Raw genomic sequence first — 20,515 nt, forward strand, 5'->3', positions numbered from 1 at the left:
AAACACACACAGACACACAGACACACACACAGACAAACAGACACAGACACACACACACACACACACACACCACACACACACACACACATACACAACACCACTCTCACCGCCCGTACCACACACAGCACAAGCCAGTGCACCTTCCACATAACACAACGCCCAACACCAACAGTAATACCACAGCACTTGAAACAATATCACTTTTCCTAATACCTGATAACCTCCGTCATTCTGATTCCCTCTCGCATCTTTTAAATCTCGTCTCAAAACTCACCTTTTCCCTCAGCAATAAGTTCAATTGTGGCAGGTCCACTTCCTTTGCGTTAGCTGTGCTGGACTATGTGTGTATACATATGTATGTGTACATAACTACATGTGTGTGCGTGTGTTTATGTAAGTTTGTGTCTGCCTATGTGTGCGTATGTGTTAGGGTAGCTGTTAGATACACATGCATGTTAAAATGTATGTATGCAGTGTGTGTGTGTGTGTGTGTGTGTGTGTGTGTGTGTGTGTGTGTGTGTGTGTGGTGTGTGTGTTGTACGTATTTTGTGTCTGTGAGTATGAATCAGAATCAGAATCGTCAATTAAACCTCAACAATGTTTATGAGACACGCATGCAAAGTTACATGAAACCACGCACAAAAAAAGCAAAACAAAATAGAAAAATATTGAACAAGAGATTGAATCACTCCTGCACGCTGTGGCGTTTTCGACAGCAGTTACTGACAAATTTCCCAAACAGTCCCACAAGTTTGTCTTCCAGTATTAGCTGACTGGGTTTAATAATATTTGGAAGGTATTTTTGAATTTTTTGTATGAATTCTATTCTAATTTCTTTGTATAATTCGCAGTCATCTAAGAAATTATATTTATCCTCTATTGTTTGACATTGCAAACATGGTTTCCTTTCTTTGGGATGTTGAAATATTCGCCTTTTTCTATTGCTAAACCATGACAGGATATTCTTAATTTGCACAATGATTGTTTTTTTTAAAATTATTATAATTAAGATATCCTTCAAGCAAATAAGGTTCAGTTCTGTATTCATGAGTAATTTTATTATAGAATAGTAGTTTAATTTTATTTTCAGATATGTTTCTCTTCCAGAATAAAACATATCCATATTCTAGTTTATTCATTATAACGTGGCTAAGTCTATGAATATTGAATGTTGACTGATTATTCCAAACATGTCTTAAACCAAGATTCTGTAATATGATTTCAAGGAAATTAATCCATGTTCGCTGTTTTGTTTTCTCTGTAAGCATGTCGTCATACACAATTTTGATATACGAAATTTCTCGTGCCTGTTTTATGTGAAACCAACATTTTATTATTGGACAAATCACTTTTAAACTTAAGGGGTATTTGCCTATTTCACTAAGTATTGCTAAATTTGTGGCTTTTTTGTGGACTCCCAATATTTGTGTTAAAAAAGTTTAAATGAATATGCTCATGAGGAAATTTGTTCATGAGACAATGGTTATATAGTTTGTCAAATGTAAAAGTATCATATGCTTTTTCTCAAGTGGGGAACCATATTTCTGCTCCATACGTTAGTATTGGTGAAACGAGACTATCAAATAATTTTGATATTATATGTATGCTTATGCTTTCATTCTTGAAAGATCTTTTAAGAATATGAAAAGCTTATTACCTTGTTTTGCCAGATGGTCCGTAGCCTTTTCAAAATTGCCTGATTTATGGAAGGTATTTATATTGTTCAGTTGTTTCTATAACTTCTGTCCCACATTTGAAAAAAAAAACAACAACATTTGAGCTCGTGGTTCTTATCTCGAAAATATGACAAGTTTTGTTTTACCTCTGTTGATTTCAGTATCCCGTTGTTTACAATTTAAATGTAATTGGTTTAGTTTCAGCTGTAGGCCATGTTTAGATCTTGAAAGTAATACAAAGTCATCAGCATATAAAAGACAAGAGATACTTTTATTTTGAGAATGACTAACTGTTGGCTAATCGGTATCTGGGAGCCAGTCCTCAATATCATTCATAAATATATCAAATAATGTGGGGCTCAGTGTATTTCCCAAAAGTACTCCTCTTCGAACATTGATTGAAAAGGAGAATCCACTTTCATTACGGGTGCAGACTTTTGTGTCTGCATACATACTTTTTATCAAAATGAAGCACCTACCTCGTATACCTTTTTTTTTCTTTTTCTTTTTTTTAGTTTTGTGAACATACCTGCATGTGATGCTAGGATTATCCTAAGTTTCATTTAGGAATTTTCATCCCCCAAAAAAGCAATATCCTTAAAGGGGCTGTTAACATTACTAACACCTTCTTCCATAGAAACATGTAATTCATTTCGTAACCTATGGCCAGTTTCTTTGTGGATAGGATGATTGATCTTCAATGACAAGGGGCAGTGATCTGAGTAGGGAGTAAGATCATGCACTTTCATTTCAATAACATCTTGTAAAATGTTTTGAGAACAGAGAAAGTAATCAACCACACGACTTTCCTTTGGTGTAAAGCACGTATATCGACCTTGTAAATCTCCGAGTGTTCTGCCATTGAGAATGTATATGTTGGTGTCTATACAAATAGAACTAAGTTTTCTCCCATTCTTGTGGACAGTGTGATCCATTGAGCATCTATATGTGACAGGGTGGAACACATAATCATCAGGTAGTGAATACATATTGTTATCTCCATCCATTTGGATGAAGTCAGGTAATACCACTCCTGGCATTAAAGTCTCCACATAAGATTACATTTCCTTGAGCTGATAAACTGACGAGGTCAGATTCTACTCTGTCCCATATACTGTTTGTGTAATTTTTACCAAATGACGAGTGCAATGGTGGTATGTATAGACAGCCAGTGTAAGTGTTTCTATCTTCGGCGAGTATCTTTAACCAAACAATATCACTATTGTTTTGTGGTAAAAATTTTAATTAGTTTTTATGTTATTCTTAATGAAAAGTGATATGCCCCCTGACCTTTCTGTGCTTTTAAATGTTTTGGTTGACAATAGTGTATTCCGGGTGCAAAGTCTGGTAAGTGTTTATCATTTGCTGACTCTCTATCCAGATGAGTTTCCTCCTAAAAACAAAAAAAACACAAAAAACACACACAAACAAAAAAACAAACAATATCATACTTTGAGAAAATATCATGAACATTTTTTCTTCTAATTTACTTATCTTTGACCATCAATTGTTTCTTTAAAACTTTTAAGATTCCACGAGATTATTTTTAAAGTATCATGTTTCATTGTTCAAAGACATACACAAATATCAAATATTTTCCACATTGTCCAGGAAGCTGGCGTTAGTACCACTGGCCAACATCAGTGTCATTGTATTTGTCGCCATGACTGATATCCTAGTTTTTTCGGTTGTAATGTGTCATTCGTTGCTATTTTCTGTGATTATGATCGTAGTTGATTCCTCTGAAGTTGTTTTCCTAGTCTGCAGTTTGATTAAAAATTAATCTTTATGGATCTTGGTAATGTCTGTTGTGGCTGTCCTTATTTCCGTAGATATCGGTATGTTGTCGGTGTCTTCTTTCATCTTGCTGATCATTGTGGTGATATCGATGAGTGAATCGTCTGTTCCGCTAAGAGTTCAAGGGATGTTGTCAAGTGGAGATTCTGAATGTCGGTAGCCTGTCTTGTCGTATCTCCGAGCGTCTTCATGGTACATTTGCTGGTCCTACAAATCGTGGTTGTTTTTTTGTGATTTTGGTAAGATTATTGTTCTTCAGCAAACGCATTTCATATTTTCTTTGGTCAGGTTTCCTGAAATGGAAATGTTCCTTTTTGCTGCGGTTTGAGTGACGAAACCGTTCCAGGTAAATATCTTTTGATATCTCATGAGAGGTCAGATGGTTCTCACTCTGATGTGTTTTTTCTTTGGTTCCGTGTTTTGTTAATATTTTCTGTATGTTCCTCTCATCTGTCTGTAGTCAGAGGCACTTTTCACGCGTCTCCCAGGTTATAGGTGTGGCTACTTGTTTTTGTCTTGTTGATGTCACGTCGTCCATGTCGTATTTTTCTTTCTTGCCATACGATGTTATGAACATGGCGTCCAGTGTTACCAGCTGATATTCCTGAACCTCTTTCGTTTGGGTGTATTTCATCGCGCATGAGGTTTGTTTTGTCTTTCATGTTGTCATGTTGAAGGAAGGTCACTTTCTTTTGTTTCAGGCTGGCAAACACCGTCGTATTATACACTTCTTCTTTTTCCTTCCAGGGTTTCATCCGGTGTTTGGATGATATCACCAATGACAATTTCGGAATTTTTTTTTATTTTTTTATTTTATTGATTTTGAAGTTTTGAGACGCTTTCGTCATTCTTTTGCTTGCTTTCCTTGTGGAGGTTGTTCTCAGGTTGTTGATATCAACATGTATGACGATAACGTCAGGGTCGTTTACATCGTTTTGTTCAGTTTCACTGATGTCATCGATTTTGTTGTTTTTTTCATTGTAACCCTTAAAACCTTTGATATGCCAGCGTTCTGGGTCAACACCTCCAAAGTACGATCACTGATGAAAAGGGGAGGTGGGGTAGTTTTGTATCGGGCGACGCTTCTTCATTTTTGGCGGGAGGTGCCCTTTTCGGTGTCTGACGGGTTGCGTTGGGTTTTAAACGGGTGACTATGTGTTTGATTTGTACTCCCTTCATTTGAGGAATTTCTTTTTTTTGGGGTTTTGTATTTGGGGCCCTGGGAGAGTGAGGTGTGTAATACCACTGCACTGAACTTTTGACTCAAGATTTGATGGTTTTTGGTTTGTTTGAAGTCTTTTTGAACGCCCATTTCTTTGACATCTTTTTCCTAAATGCGGGTTGCGCAGGGCACGATTTGGGTCAGATGCTTTTGACTTCGTCTGATTTTTGCAGCTGTCATTGGGTTTACGACAGACATTAAAAGGTTCGGAAGAATTTTTCCCCTTTTTTTGTGTGATTTCCCCCAGTCCTAAAAAATTTAAACAAGTTTTTGAAAGCCGTGATTTTTCATGATTTCGTTAAAAGCAAATCGTGCTTTAGGCGGTCATTTTTTTATATTTTTTGATATGTTGAGCACACTTTTGCAAGTTTTTTTTCTTATGTTCGGCGAAAATGCCACTTGCTAGGTAGCATCATGCATGTTAATGAATTTTTCTACTGTATTCTAAGATTTGTAAGGACTTTTTTTGGGCTTTTTTTTTTTTTGACTTGGCACTTTGTGGGACATTTCTTGGTTGATTGACGCATTTTGAGATCGGGAACGCGTTCATTTTTTGACGTATTTCTGTTAGTCATTCTGAGTCTGGGGATCTGTTCACCCCCTAGACAACTGTTTTTCTTCTATCACATCGCTTTGAGAACTTGGAACAGTTTCCGTTCATTTTTTTTTTGTTGTTTTATCTTTTTCGGTTACCGGCTCGCGTCAATTTACCCTCGAGGGGGTTGTGCCAGAAAATTATCAGGCCAGGGCTCCGCAGTGTTTAGGGGGTTTGGCGTGACCACCCACCCGCATAGCCTCTTTCCCTCAGCCATTGTTTACAGCCTTTTGGCGGCCTTAGGATCCCCGTTCTGACTGGGCACCAAATTCCAAAGGAAAAATTCCGATTTTTCTTCCACTAATCACTACGTAATTTGTTGTTGTTTTTTCCTTTTTTTTCTTTTTTCGTTTTAACAGATGAAAGGGGTCTTTTCTTTCTTTCACAGACCCACCCTTTTTGTTATTTTTTCTGCGGGCGAGCAAGGTTGCCGAACTGTCCCCAATACACTCAGTAAAAATACGAAAAATACAATACAATACAGTCAAAAAACATGTGTGTTGATGGGGTGGGGGGGGGGGGGTGTGTGAAAATTACCGCTGTATTGTATCTTGTGTTTTTAATTTTATTTTTTGTAAAAGTTTTTTTTTATTCTTTTTTTTTTTTAATGATTTATCATTTTTTATTCACTTTTTTTTTTCTTTTTCGCCCCTAAAGGGCCTGACTAAGGCGTGGGTTCCCGGCTGGTCAGGCATCTCTTGGCAGATTTGTGAGCGTAATAGATTTGTCCAAAAGCAGGATACTGAAATGAAATTTTATCTTTGATCCAAAAAACGTGTCATGGTGTGTGTGTGTGTGTTGGATTAGTGTGGGCGGGGTTATTGTGCAGTGGGGTGACAAGGCTGTGGGTAAACACGGGTTTTGAAAACCCCTGAATGAAGACTATTGCAAGGTTGTATTGCTTTGCTTGTATTGTATGTCTGTTCTGTACTGTACTGTACTGTACGTACTGTTTGTATGTACTGATTGATTGATTATTTTTGTATTGTTCAGCTTTTTCAATTGGCCTTAAAAAACCCCCTTTTCCCCAAATACTGCCTCTTCCTTGCTTTAGTTTCTACAGTTTTGGGGTTTTGCATGCGTGTAAATAGGGGGTGCGAAAGCGTTTTTTGTTTTGCTTATAAGACAGCGCTATATAAATACCTTAATTATTATTACTCTACTGTATTGTTTTTGCACTGATGTATTGTACTGTACGCTGTCTGATTGATTGCTTTGATTGTACGTTTGGTTTTGCATTGTTGTACTGTTTTAAACGACGTTTTAAAATTTTGAAATTTTATTGTATTGCTTTGCATGTATTGCATTTATTGCATTGTATGTATTGTTTGTAACTGAAAGTATGTATTGGTATGGTCTCGTGCCCTACTACCCTCTGTGGCAGAGGAGAAAAAAAGAAAAAAAAAACTTTAAAACTCACACAAATAAATTGCTCGGGGGGCAAAACACAACCAGACAACACCTACTAACACACACCCCACAAAACCTCACCCCCACACACACCCCACCCCACACACACACATGCACACACACACACCCAAACACACCACACAACACACACATCACACACACCACCCCACACAAGGAAAATAAACACAAAGTATTATTGTTTAAAAGGGGAGAAAATAAAACAGTTTTCCATAAAAAACAATTTTTAAATCCTTAAAACTTCTTGTTGAAAATTATTACGTCGTAATCAAATAAGATATTTTACAGACAAAACCTAGCATTGCGCAACGTATGCACATTACCCGGGAGCGGATGGAATCCGGGGTGAATCTAAAGTAGGGAGGCGAGGTTACAGACAAGCTGACCGCCCTTTCCAGAGAGGGGAGAGGGGAGGTCCCAGGTTTTAAAAGGAGCTTCTTGAGCAAACAAGGAGCTCCACAGGGTCTTTGTAGACCTGACTAAGGCCTTTGACACGTGAACCACCATGGTTGTAAAATTCCCCCTAAAGTTCGGCTCCCCCAGAGACCCTAATCCATGATTGGTCTTTCCCACGGGGAAAATGCGGGCAGATTTAAGGAAAAACGACATGTCGGATCCTTTCCCCTGTGGTAGTGGATGAAGCAGGCTGCTCTTGCCCCCACACTGTTCCCTTTCCCTTTTCTTTGCCAGTGATGACCCCTTCCAAGACGTGAGGGGGCACTACTTCAGTTTCGCGAAAGGGGCAAATTTCAACTGCGGCGACCCATGCCGGTCGGGGTGTTTGAAGCACTGTGAAAATTCCCCTTCGCTGATGACTGTCGCTTGCTGCACACCCCAGAGGACTGCAGTTCATTGGGCGGGTTTCCAAACCCCCTTTTTTTGCGGCCCCTTGGATCACCATCACCCCCAGCAAGACCGAGTCCATTATCACCACTAGCTCACAGAACCCATCCTCCCCCCCCCCCCCCCCCCATCCCCCCCCCCTTATTCAAGACAGTGACACAAATCAAGTCATCGACAATTTTTTGCTACCTGGGCACACCCATGCAGCAAGGGATCCCTTGATGCGAAGTGACGCGCGCATCCCCAAAGGCCCAGTTCCGCCTTTGGCAGACTCAACAACGGCTGTGGAACAAAAAGGCTCGCTCAGCACCAAAATCAAAACCTTCAGACTTTGGGTGCGCCCACCTTTTTGTAGCGTGAAACAGGACACGTATCCCCCGTCACATCAAAACTTGGCAGTTTCCCCAGAAATGCCTACAAAAGACCGGCATAAAGTGGCAAACAGGTCCCAACCTCCAGGTCCTTGAAGCAAACCTCAAAACCTGTGACATAGACAACGCTTTCCCGGAAACTGATGCCCTTTACCCTGTTGCGGAGGTGCTTGCTCAGTGGCATAAAAGACGTATGAAAAAAGAGAAAGCTGGCCATTAAGGGGGAAAACGTGAGCCAAGGGAAACGGGCTCAATTTCTGAGACTTTTCCCTTGCAAAACCCCGGGAAGTGCTGCGCACCCAACGCCCTTCTCCCCTAGAGGGGCCACACTGACAATAAGCCTGCCGCCTACTCATCCGTCGGGCCGACGGGAGACCCATCATCCTAAATATTTCAAATTTTTCAAACAAAGTATTATTTTATCCAAAAAATTGTTTTAGAAAGGGGGCTGAATTCACCCCGTCCCCACTGTTGGGTAGAAAATTGGATTTTTGTGAAGAGTGTTTTCACAAGTTACACCCCCCCTCTCGGCCAAAAGGGTTTTAGGAATCGGCGTTGGGGAAGGGGCCCCAAAGGCCCAAATACCCCAAGGCTTTACAGCATAAGAGCCAGTACCTCTTGGTCCATTTAGGGCCCAACTTTCTAGAAGAGAGGGTTGTAAATGAATTCCCCTCATAAGGGAAACCATGGGAAAACACTGTTAGGTTTTGGCCCGGGAAGCGGAGCGTTTGGCCCCGTTCTTTTCTGCGCGTTGTAGCCAGATACAAGATACCAAGTGTTTATATCTCAAATGAAAAACCCTCGACGTAGATAAATAAAAAGAAATCCATCCAAAAAAAAAATACTATTTTCTCATTTTTTGTCCACGTTTTTAAGCGACCGCTGTTACAGGGGAAATGGATACCCATTAAAAGTAAGTGAACACATGCATAAATATTACACAGCTGTACCAAAAAAAAAAAAAAAACAACGGAAATTTTATACTTCAACATAGTGTTTGTCGTTCTCTCTTTTTCTGCGTCACCTATTCCCATACCAAGATTTTTGTGTATTGTTCTCTGTCTCACTGCCACTGCTGGGCTCTGTACATCGCTCTGTCTCTGTCTGTCCTTGTCTCCGCGGTCACCTGTTTTTCTATCTGTTTCTGGGTCTAAATTTTTCTCTCTGATGTGGTGTGTGTGGTTTTGGGGTTAACACACCACACACCCCCACACACCAACACACCTATATATATAAAATATAATATAGATATAATTTGTGTTGGGGGTTTTTATATACCTTTTCAGTGTTTGGTAACACACCCACACACACACACACACACACACATAATATATATATATTTAAAAATTTTTATACACACATACATTTTTGGGTGGTGTGTGTTCTTTAATCAAGCATTTGTTTGTTGTTTTGTTCTTTTCCCGTACATGAAGAACGCTCATCCCATTCATTGAGCGGAAATGTTTTTTGTACTTTCCTCACGTTCCCAAAAAGCCCCCGCCGCCCCGGCTGTCCGGGCTGATGATGGGGGTGGCGGTGAGGGGGGGGGCAAAGGGCCAACAGATCCCAAAACAGAAGAAAGCGGTGGAAGGGGCACAGAGCCAAAGTGACCCTCTTCTTCTGTTGGCCTTACCCGGGCTTCGTCTTTCCCCCCCGTTCTCCCCCCGGGTTTTACGCGGTCTGGAACCTCACCCCCCCTCCCTCAGTCCGCCGCCAACCTTTCAGCGCCTCCCCCGCCCTGGCGCGCCGCGGGTTCCGTTTTACAAACAGCTCAGAATCAGGGCGACGAAAAGAAGAAGGGAATTTTTCGCTCTGAATCTTTCCGAGCTTTTGTGAAGAACAAAGGGGAATTTTTCCCGCGGGGGCCTACCTCTCCTTTGTCACGCCCCCCCGCGATTTCCGCCGCCGTGCCCGAGAGACGCCCCCCCAGTACAGCTGGCCGGAGACGGAGGGGAAAAAAGGGGAGGGGGGAGGAGGGGGGGGTCTTCCGCTGTCCGCGGGGAAAACGCGGGTGTGGTACAAGCACCGCCACATGGGAACTACCCAAGAAACACCCTTCAGCCATGCCCTCACGAGTTCCTTTCCTTCAACTACAAGCGGCCACGTGACTGCTGACCCTGGGCGCACGCGAAAACCTTCAAGGCGAGCTCTTCGGGGACCCGCGAACCAACCTTCGTTTCCAGACTAGGATCGCCCCCACTTCACCCGGGGCCACAAAAACACCACCTGAACAAGGACTCAAGTAACGGGATGGATAATGATTATTGTAATAATACGACAATTTTACAATAGGGCCCCAAAATTTTAACCTGAAAAATTTCCAAAACTGGTGAATACATGAGTCACACGCACTTTATTTTCTCTTTATTTTCTTTTTTTTTTACTCCACAATACATAAATAGTAAAATCACACCAAACTATCCACAAAACCAAATAAAACAGAAAATAACAAAGTGTAAAGATTCATTATTTAAAGAGATGAAAAAAAAGGACTTTTCAACTCTAAGAACACATAACTGTGTCAAAAACTTAAAACCCCCACACGCTGCTTTGTTAACAATACCACCCAAAGAATCTTGACTTTCCCAGTCTTAAATCCATACCCCGCTTTCCCCCGAAGCAACCCCCAAAAATTCTTTCATAGAATACTTTAAATTTCCCCAAAACCAAAAACCAAGCGTTTTACAAAAACGAGTCATTTCCACACCAGCCTGGGAGAGCCCCCTGACAGGGGCCATTGTGCCTCATCATTCATTTCCTGGTCATTCAATCTGGTTTTCAGGGCGCCACATGATCCCACAGACACCAACATTTTATGTGTAAACGGTTTTTTATTTGTCCCCCCAAGTAGGCACCAAACCCGTTTTCGAGGGTTGGGGGGGGGGGGTTGCATGGGGGTATTTCTGATTTCTTAAACTTGGAACGCCACATCGATAACAGGACTTTAGTGCGTTTTTGTCTTTTGGTCGTAACACACAAAGGGGGTTTAGGCTTAGCAGATCTGACAAGATGTCCTGGGGGGAAACGAAAACCTTCGACTTTTCCTCGAGGTCGAAAGGAGAGAAATTAAAACCGGGGGAGAATCCAACGCTGTGACCATTTGACCACTGCACCTTTTTTGGAAACTGGTAAGTGAGGACCCTAAAAAAACATAGGGTTCTTACTTGTGAAACGGGAATGAGGACCCCAGCACAAAGCACTGGATTCTACTTTTGGAAAAGGGGGAGGGTGGGGTCCATCGAGATCGAGTGACCTCGTTGTCATCCCTTTGGGATGGGGGGAAGGTGGTGGGGGTGGGGGGGAGGATGCTCATATTATCTGTGAATGTGCAATGGCTGAATATCCCAAACGCACACGAAAGTTGTGACAGTTGGGGGGAAAAAAGACAGAACTATTGTCAGGGCTTGTTTTCCAGACTTTCGGCCTGCCCTTCTAACAGCGCACTCCTGTTTTGGCCCGCACAACTTGGGGGCCTTTGGCACAGCAGTGCGCCATTTGCCGGTCCCAGAGATTCCTCCCGGGGCAGGGTGATAACAAACGCTTTCGAAGACTTTCAATATCTCTGAAGCGCTTTTTCTGACCCCGGTGACCCCCTTTCCTTCCTCACCCCCAAGAAAAAGCCCTTTTTCTGGCATTGCCCAGTTCGCCCCCGAAGCTGGGGCTGCACAGATGGTGAAGATTGGGGGAAGGGCTTTTGCAACACCCTGTTTGGGGGGCTTTCTTGCCACTTAGTTCAGAGCTACCCGAGGGATGTTGTGTGGAAGGGTTTAGCTTTTTGGGGGTGTCGTTGGGCACTGCCCCTTTCGCAGGGGTACATATGGGGGAGAACTACTGCCCGAGACCCTTACTTGGTTCAAGATAAAGCCCTTTTTTCCAACATTTCATTGATTTCCAAAGTTCGCTTGCTCTGCAAACCTAAAGTTCACTTCATCGTCAATGGTCGCTTTTTCGTGACAGGTCTGCCAAGGTAGGGTGAACCGCCCCCCCAAACGGATCTCTGCCCGGGGTTGACTGTGATTTTGGGCCAACGTGGGTTTCCCTGGGCTGGCTAAAGGAAAAACCCTTTCAGTTTTCCTCGTGCGAGGGAAAGGGCCCCAATTTCCCGCGGCAGGGGGCAAACTTTTCCACGCGATTTCATGCCAGTTTCCCTTTCCCGGGCATTGAGTGCACAATCATCACAACCCTCGATGAGGGTTTTCTTGCCCTTTCGTTTTTGTTTGAACCCTTTTCTGAGGTTATACAACTTCCCATCTGTTGGGTATTTAGGCCGTTTCCCAAACACAAAAACTCAAAAGGCATCAGTAAAGAAATTGCAAAACATGGGGCGAACACGTTGGACTTGACACCATTTGAAAACAGCAAAAGGAGCAGATGTTTCGCCTTGTCCTGGACCGAGCCTGCATCCCCCTTTCATGGAAAAGGCTGCCCCGGGAAAAAAAATTTTCCGACGGAAATCCGTATTTTGGCCATGATCTTCCCTCCCCTTTTCTTCACGGGCAAAGGGCCCCAAAAATGAGCCCGACTAGGTGGAGAACAGATAAACCCTTTTTGCTCCACATTCTTTTGCGGGCTCCCTTGCAGAAAAACCCCCTTGCCCGGGGGTTTCCGGCTTTTTCCCGGGAAAACCCCACATTGGCTCCAGGCAAATGGACCTTGGTCAAGGGGGTGCTGTGGGGCGTTTTAGAAAGGTCCTGGCAAGTACTTCCGATGAAGGAAAGGGAAAAATGCCCCGAGGTTTTTTCACAGGTTTCCCGGGTTCCCCCCTTTCACTTGACAAGTGAATGATAGATCATCTTTGAAATCCGGGGGGAACGTCTCTTTTTTCACATGAGTGATTAGAGCTGAGGGAGCTTCTCGGGCACACGTGCCCCCCATCCTTTAGACTGGGGGGTATGGAGTCTAAACCGGGTGTTTGCCACTGGATAGCAGACGGATTGCTTTTTCGGGGCCCCAAGGGGTTTTTGGGGCGGATCGCCAGTTTTTCGTTGAGGGGACTTGTTGGGGGACAAAGGGTTTCATCATTTATGGGGGAAAGGGGCGATTTTAAACAGGGGGTTTGGAGGTTTCATCCAGGGGGTGCAAAATTTTTCTCCTTCTCGGTGAAAAAGGTTTTCCCCTTCTGCACTGAGGATGGGGGGTTTCCGGGGGATGGGGGCCGTAGACCTCTTTTAAGGCATCTTTAAACCCTTAAATCGGGGGGGAAACTACCCGGGACTCAGGGTTTCACCACCACTTATCCGGCATCGGGCCCTAATTTTTTGCTGAACAGGCGGAGGGAAATGGGGTACGCATCCTTTTTTGATGGGGACTTTGGGTTTTTGCTGGGGAAAGGCTTGTTTGCAGAGGGGCGTTTCTAAACCAAAAGGTGTTTCCCCTTTCAAAACCATTTTTGGGTGCTTTTGGTCAGGGGTCCCAGGTCTCTGAACGTACTAAAGATCATTTAAACCGGGGGCCTTTCCGGGCCCAGACCCCCACTTTCCCGGTTGTCCAAAAGGGGGGGATTCCAGACGACTTCCAGCAGCTCCACAAAGGGGTTTTTGTTGGTGAGGGTTTTTAAAGTTTTAGGGGGATTTGAGCCTTTTTGGGAGCCTTCCTGCCTTGGGGCGTCCCCTTGGGGCGGGATTCGAATATTCATTTGGGAACTAAAAAGGGCGATGTCTGTCCAACATTTGGGGGCGCCCACAGGCTTTGGGTTACACGAAACATTTTGGGCCTACCTTTTTTTCCGGACAATGACATAATCTGAGATCCCAAAGGTTTTACGGGGGTAAACCTGACGCCTTTTCGGGGGGGAGGCAAAAAACGGGGGTTGGTTTATCAGCATTCGTGTCTGCACGGGTCTGAACAAAACCCAATCCATTTTTTTTGCAGGGGCCCCACCGTGCTTTCCTTCAACTCCATCCCAAAAGATGTAGTCAACCAAACTCTAGAAAGGGAATCCCCAAAAAATGATGAGCTTCGGTTTAAAGGGGTACAGCAATAAAACAAGTGAATTCCCGTAGAACCGCCTTCACTTCATCCGGGTTTGTCAGGGGGGGGGGAAGGCACTGGACAAGGGTGAGGTGCTTCTGGCCAGGCCAGGGGGATTTCAGGGTCATAAGCCTATCGTTGACTTTTTTGGGGTTTCCCAGCTACTTGCGACAATGCGGTTTTTACTGCAAAACCAACGCCAACCTCACGTCCCCCTTCCCGTTTCCTGTCCACCCCCGAAGAAGGGTAACCAGACCCCTGTTCACAGAGCTCGCCTTCGCCCCCAAGCCGAGGCCCCCACTTTAAGGCGCGAGTCAAAATGTTTTTTCTGGCGGTCGGGATCCAAAATGCCGGGTTTTCCTTTGGGGGCTGCCGCGTTTTTCTGGCCAGGAAAAGTCCCCAAGGGGCCAAGGGACCAAAGGGGGGAGGAACGATCCTTTTTTTTTCTTTTCCCCTTTTTTTTTGGTTTCGACCGGGTGAGGGAAAGGGGGGCCCCCAGCCGCGGGATGCGGGGCCCGGGGGGGTAGGGGGGCAGGCAATTTTTTTAAGGGGACCCTTTTCCCAGCCCCTTCCTCAGGGCCCGGGGGGGGAGCAGTGCATTCCCAAAGAGGGGGGGGCTTTAACGCTCAAAAAGGCTGCCGACCCCATCGCTGCTTTCCGGGCGACGAAAAACGACCCAAAAACCGGGGCCGCCGGCCCTGCGTCTGCCCGGGTGCGACTGCCCTGTACCCCCACCTGTCGGGTTTGGCGCTCGCCCGGCCCACAACTTGGGGGGGAAAATTTATGAAGGATAAAGGGCATTTTGGGTACTGATGACTTGCGCGATGAGTTTTTTTTAAAGGAAGAAAGGGGTTGGGGCCTTCCGACCTCACTCCTCGGCCGGCCACCAATTTTCCCGTGGGAAGACTAAGTCGAGACACTGGAGGATACCCCGGAAACGGGGGATCCAAATACCTTTTTGGGGCCCATCTTTCTCTTTGCAAATCCACAGTGCTTTTCTTTTAACCGGGCCCTTTCCCCCCCTTTAACCGTAGGGGGTTTTTTTCCGCAAATTTGCCCCGGGTCCAACTTCGCATGCTTTGGGAAAACACACCCCGGGGGGCCCAAAGGGGGTGGGGCATGCCACAAACACGGGGGGCTAGATGGGCCCGGGGGCCCCGGGCCAACGCCCTTTTATGGATCCCATAAGGTTCACCACCCCCTCCCCATCCCCCCCGGGAAGGGGGCGGGGGATGCCGTTTTCCGGGCCGGCCCAACCCCCCCTGAACAGGTTTTATTTTATTACAGGGGTTTCCCCTAGCCGAAACTAAAGACCTGACCTACTCTGGGTAGGGCACCCAAAACAAAGCACTAGGGTTCTTACTTTTTGGAAAAAGGTAAGTAGGACAGCCCAAAACAAAGCACCAGGGTTCTTACTTTTGGGAAAATTAAAGGAAAACCCAACACAAAACACTAAAATTTTTCTTGTGGAAACTGGTAAGGGGGACCCGCCAACACAAAACACCATTTTTACTTAAGGAAACTGGTTAAAGGGGGCAAACCCCAAAACAAAGCACCAGGAATTTTTACTTGTTTGGGAAAATGGAAGTTTAGGGCAACAACACAAAAAACTAGGGTTCTTACTTGTTTGGAAACTGGGAATGAGGGCACCCCAAAACAAAGCACTATTTTCTTAACTTTTGGGAAAATTAAGTGGGGCAGCCAAACAAACACCCAGATTCTTTCGTGGAAACTGGTAAGTGAGGACAGCCAACACAAAGCACTAGGATTATTCTTACTTGTGGAAACTGGTAAGTGAGGACACCCAACACAAAGCACTAGGATTCTTACTTGTGGAAACTGGTAAGTGAGGACACCCAACACAAAGCACCAGGATTCTTACTTGTGGAAACTGGTGAGGACACCAACACAAAGCACTAGGGTTCTTACTTGTGGAAATTCCAAAACCACCACACATAACGGGGTTCAGAGCAAACCTGCACATGGTTTTACAATTACACCCCTTCATTTCTCATTCCTTTCGTTTTCTTTTTCCAGAATTCAACTGGACGTGGAATTTCCGTGTGGACTCCGACATCTTCCAACCTGTGGGCTACCTGAAGAGAGCAAAGTCCGTGCCCTCCCATGGCACTCTGCTCAGCCTGAAGCGCCGGAAGAGGAAGTATGTGGCGTGGATGTCATCTCACTGCTACGTGCCGAGCAAGCGAGACCAGTACGTCAAGAGGCTGAGGCAGGTCATCCCTGTGGACATCTTCGGTCGCTGCGGCAACCTGACCTGCAAAAGAAGCAATCGGACATGCGATACATACTGGACAATTACCTGTTCTACTTGTCGTTCGAGAACTCAATGTGCGTAGGACTACATCACAGAGAAATACTACAAAAACCTTCAATGGAGAACGTGCGTGTGCTGCCTGTTGTGCGGGAGGCGGGAAACTACTCCCGGTTCTTCCCCAAAGGGACGTTCATTGACGCTGAGTCGTTCTCCAGCCCGGAAGAGCTGGGGTCGGTACTTACTGGAGCTGTCACGTGACGGACGCTGCCCTACGTGGACATGGTGTGGAGGAAGTCTCACTTTTTGTACCACGAGCGCAGCGGATGGCGGACTCGTACTGCCAGCTGTGCTACAAAGCTGCACCACCTGCACCGCTACAGGAAGTCCTACCCTGACATGTACGGCTGGTACAACAACCACGGATGCTCCAGTCCCCAAGAAGTTTTTAATGAACACGCTGCTGAACAGGATCTGCTGCAGGTTCTTTCTTCCGTTTGCTCAGAGTGTGTGTGTGTGTGTGGTGTGTGTGTGTGTGTGTGTGTCCTGGTGTAACTGGAAGGGGGCGAAAGCAGAGCGACAGAGAGAGAGAGACAGAGAGAGTGAATACCAATACCAATGCCAATACCAATACAAAGCAGCATTATAAAAAGATTGATAGATAGATTGATAGATAGATTGGTTAGATAGACAGATAGATGTTACCTGCTCCCTGCACTTGTTTTCTCCACTGTTATGTTGTATAGAGAATAATAATAATAGTGAAAATAAAATAATAAATGAATAAATAATACAGCTAAAGAAAAATGTTTATTTACATATCGCCTGATCATATGATTTTGCTCTAAGCGCTTTACAATCAGAATAGGTTTATATATATATATATAAATATATATATATATATATATAATCCATAACATGTAGAATAGAGCATTAAAAACTGATAGTAAATATATTCTTCTCTGTGTTTCAATGATATAAAAAAAACATTGCCACATCTCCTGTACCTCTTGTGGCTTCGTAACAAAACAAACGTTTCAACAACAAGCCAAATGGACAAGTGACTTTGCTTGTACATGCTTAAACAGATATTTGTTCATAATCAGTCTATAGCCTTAACGGTGATTTACAGATTATCTTTGATATATTTGCAAAAAGTACTTCAAGCCCAGAGAGATATTGACGAAAACGCTTATTCATTTTTCAAGTCGTTGTTACCAAGTCTGAATCTGTTGAAAAGAGAATCTGAATTGGTTAACAGTTATTATTGGTGAACTCTGCTCTCATTGGAGAAGTAATTTAAAGGACCTGTAAAACACTAACACCCACGACTGCTACAAACAATATATCATCTTCTGACATTTCTAGAAACATTGTCCTCATTTTCAGCATTTCTTTGAGTCCCACCTCAGAGAAGCCGTATCTGTCCAGATACGCTGTAATTGACATTGCTAAGTGTGTAGTCTGAGTTCCTTCACCGCAGGAAGGGGAATGGTACTAACTAGTGTGCAAAAAGTTGCACCTCATTTTTTTTAGATACAGAAAAGCAATAACGTAAACTATAAATTGTCTTATAATATAAAGCAAACAATATCTGCCTGTCTCGCTATGTGCCATATTGTTTTAGGAGACTCAGAGAGAGAGAGAGAGAGAGAGCGTTGATGATCATTTGGCAACATGAACAGTCTCGGAAGATTAGAGAGAGAGAGAGAGAAGAGAGAGAGAGAGAGATGGGATTTTACGGTGTCCATTGAAGTATCCATTTTTACGGTTTCAATTGAAACTTCATTTCTGTTATTTATTTAAATGAAAAAATCATTTCAAACAATACTGTTATCTCTATCTTGTTTTGCATCATCAGAATGAACGTTTGTGCTTCCGATTGCATGTATGGTTTTGGTTGTCTTTTTACTTCTTCCGTTTTTTTTTTGTTTTTTTTTGTTTTGTTTTTGTTGTTGTTGTTGTTGTTGTTTTGTTTGTTTGTTTTGTTTTGTTTTTTTGTTGTTTGTTTTTTGGGGTTGGGGGTGGGGGGGTGGGGGTGTTGTTTTTTGTTGGGGTGTCGCGAGATGGATTACATTTTTTTACCTTTTGATCTTTTTCCTATTTCATGTGCCTATGTGTGGATGGGATTTGTACAATGTATAAACTTCGAACGCCTGCTGTTTTTGTGTGCTTGAGTTGCATATTGTCATTTATTGGGTTTTCACGTGCTGAGTTTTTTTTTGGTGTTTTTTTTTCTTATTAAGCTGTACTCGGGGCAGCAGCAGCTGAGATTTTTGAACTGGTGGTGGTGTGTTCCATCGAGATCGATGATGACCATCGTTTGTCATCCAGCTGGGGGATGGGGGGAGGGTGGTGGTGGGTGGGGGGGGGGGGAGGATGCTCATGAATCTATTTGTGAATGCGCAGATGGGCTGAATAGTCCAATCTGTGCACGAAATGTTCGCTGACAGTTGGGGCCAGACAAGGACAGGCATATCATTGTCAGGGAGTTTGTTTGCCCGTGACTTTCTGGCCTGCCCTCTTCTGAACAGCTGCAGCAGTCCTGTTGGCATCGCACAACTTGGCGCCTTTGTGCACAGCAGCGCGCCATTTGTCACAGTCCACTGCAGATTCCTCCCAGGAGTCAGTGTTGATATCAAACGCTTTCAGAGAGACTTTCAGAGTATCTCTGAAGCGCTTCTTCTGACCTCCATGTGATCTCTTCCCTTGTTGCAGCTCGCCATAGAAGAGCCTTTTGGGCAGCCGATGGTCTGGCATGCGCGCCACGTGTCCAGCCCAGCGAAGCTGGGACTTCATCAGGATGGTGAAGATGCTGGGAAGGGTGGCTTTTGCAAGCACCTCCGTGTCTGGGGTCCTGTCTTGCCACTTGATGTTCAGTAGCTTCCTGGGGCATGTTGTGTGGAAGTGGTTCAGCTTCTTGGCGTGTCGTTGGTACACTGTCCAAGTTTCGCAGGCGTACAGTAGTGTGGGGAGAACTACTGCTCTGTAGACCTTTAGCTTGGTCTCAAGACTAATGCCTCTTCTGTTCCAGACATTTGCATTGAGTCTACCAAAAGTTGCGCTTGCTCTTGCAACCCTGACGTTCACTTAATCGTCGATGGTCGCATTTCGTGACAGAGTGCTGCCAAGGTATGTGAACTGCTCCACCGCACCGAGTCTCTGACCGTTGTCTGTGATGTTGGGCTCAACGTGGGGTTTCCCTGGGGCTGGCTGATGGAGAACTTCAGTTTTCCTCGTGCTGATGGTAAGGCCGAAGTTCCTGCTGGCAGTGGCAAACTTGTCGACGCTGAGCTGCATGTCAGCTTCAGATCCAGCGTTGAGGGCACAATCATTGCTGATGAATATGTCTTGCCCAGTTCTGTATGACACATATGTGTGTTGAAGTCGGGTTTTCCTGACTAACCAAGTCCACCAGGGGAACAAGTTGTACCATGCCTGCTCCTGTTTTTGGTATTTTTTTCATTTCTACCTGAGTCCGCCCATTTATTCCCTTCCGCCCCACCAGATTGTTTCCCTTTTCCCGGTCCAACCACGCCCCTTTAACCCTCCCCCAACAGCGCCCTATCATCCATCTTCTCATCGTCATTCTTCGTCGCAGTCATCGTCTTTATCATCTTGTGCAGAACCTCATCACTTCAGCTCTACCGCCAGCCCCTTCAACAGTGCCGCTCATCGTCTGCGGTCAGGGGTAGGTGGGAGAGGTCAGGGGAAGGTGGGAGAGGTCAGGGGTAGGTGGGAGAGGTCAGGGGAAGGTGGGAGAGGTCAGGGGAAGGTGGGGGTAGGTGGGAGAGGTCAGGGGAAGGTGGGAGAGGTCAGGGATAGGTGGGAGAGGTCAGGGATAGGTGGGAGAGGTCAGGAGGGAGAGGTCAGGAGGGTAGGTGGGAGAGGTCAGGGGAAGGTGGGAGAGATCAGGGGAAGGTGGGAGAGGTCAGGGGTAGGTGGGAGAGGTCAGGGGAAGGTGGGAGAGGTCAGGGGAAGGTGAGAGAGGTCAGGTGTAGGTGGGAGAGGTCAGGGGAAGGCGAGAGAGGTCAGGGGAAGGTGGGAGAGGTCAGGGGGTAGGTGGGAGAGGTCAGGGGTAGGTGGGAGAGGTCAGGGGAAGGTGAGAGAGATCAAGGGAAGGTTGGAGAGGTCAGGGGAAGGTGGGAGAGGTCAGGGGAATGTGGGGGAGGTCAGGGATAGGTGGGAGAGGTCAGGGTAGAGGTCAGGGGTAGGTGAGAGAGGTCAGGGGTAGGTGAGAGAGGTCAAGATTTGTTTGTACCCTCCCCTTCTTTCCCTCATGTTCTTCGGAGGGAGGGCAGAAAGGACATCTATCGACCTTCATCATATGTCATCACTCGG

Source organism: Babylonia areolata, chromosome 24, assembly GCF_041734735.1.
Source record: "Babylonia areolata isolate BAREFJ2019XMU chromosome 24, ASM4173473v1, whole genome shotgun sequence".
NCBI lineage: Eukaryota > Metazoa > Mollusca > Gastropoda > Neogastropoda > Buccinidae > Babylonia > Babylonia areolata.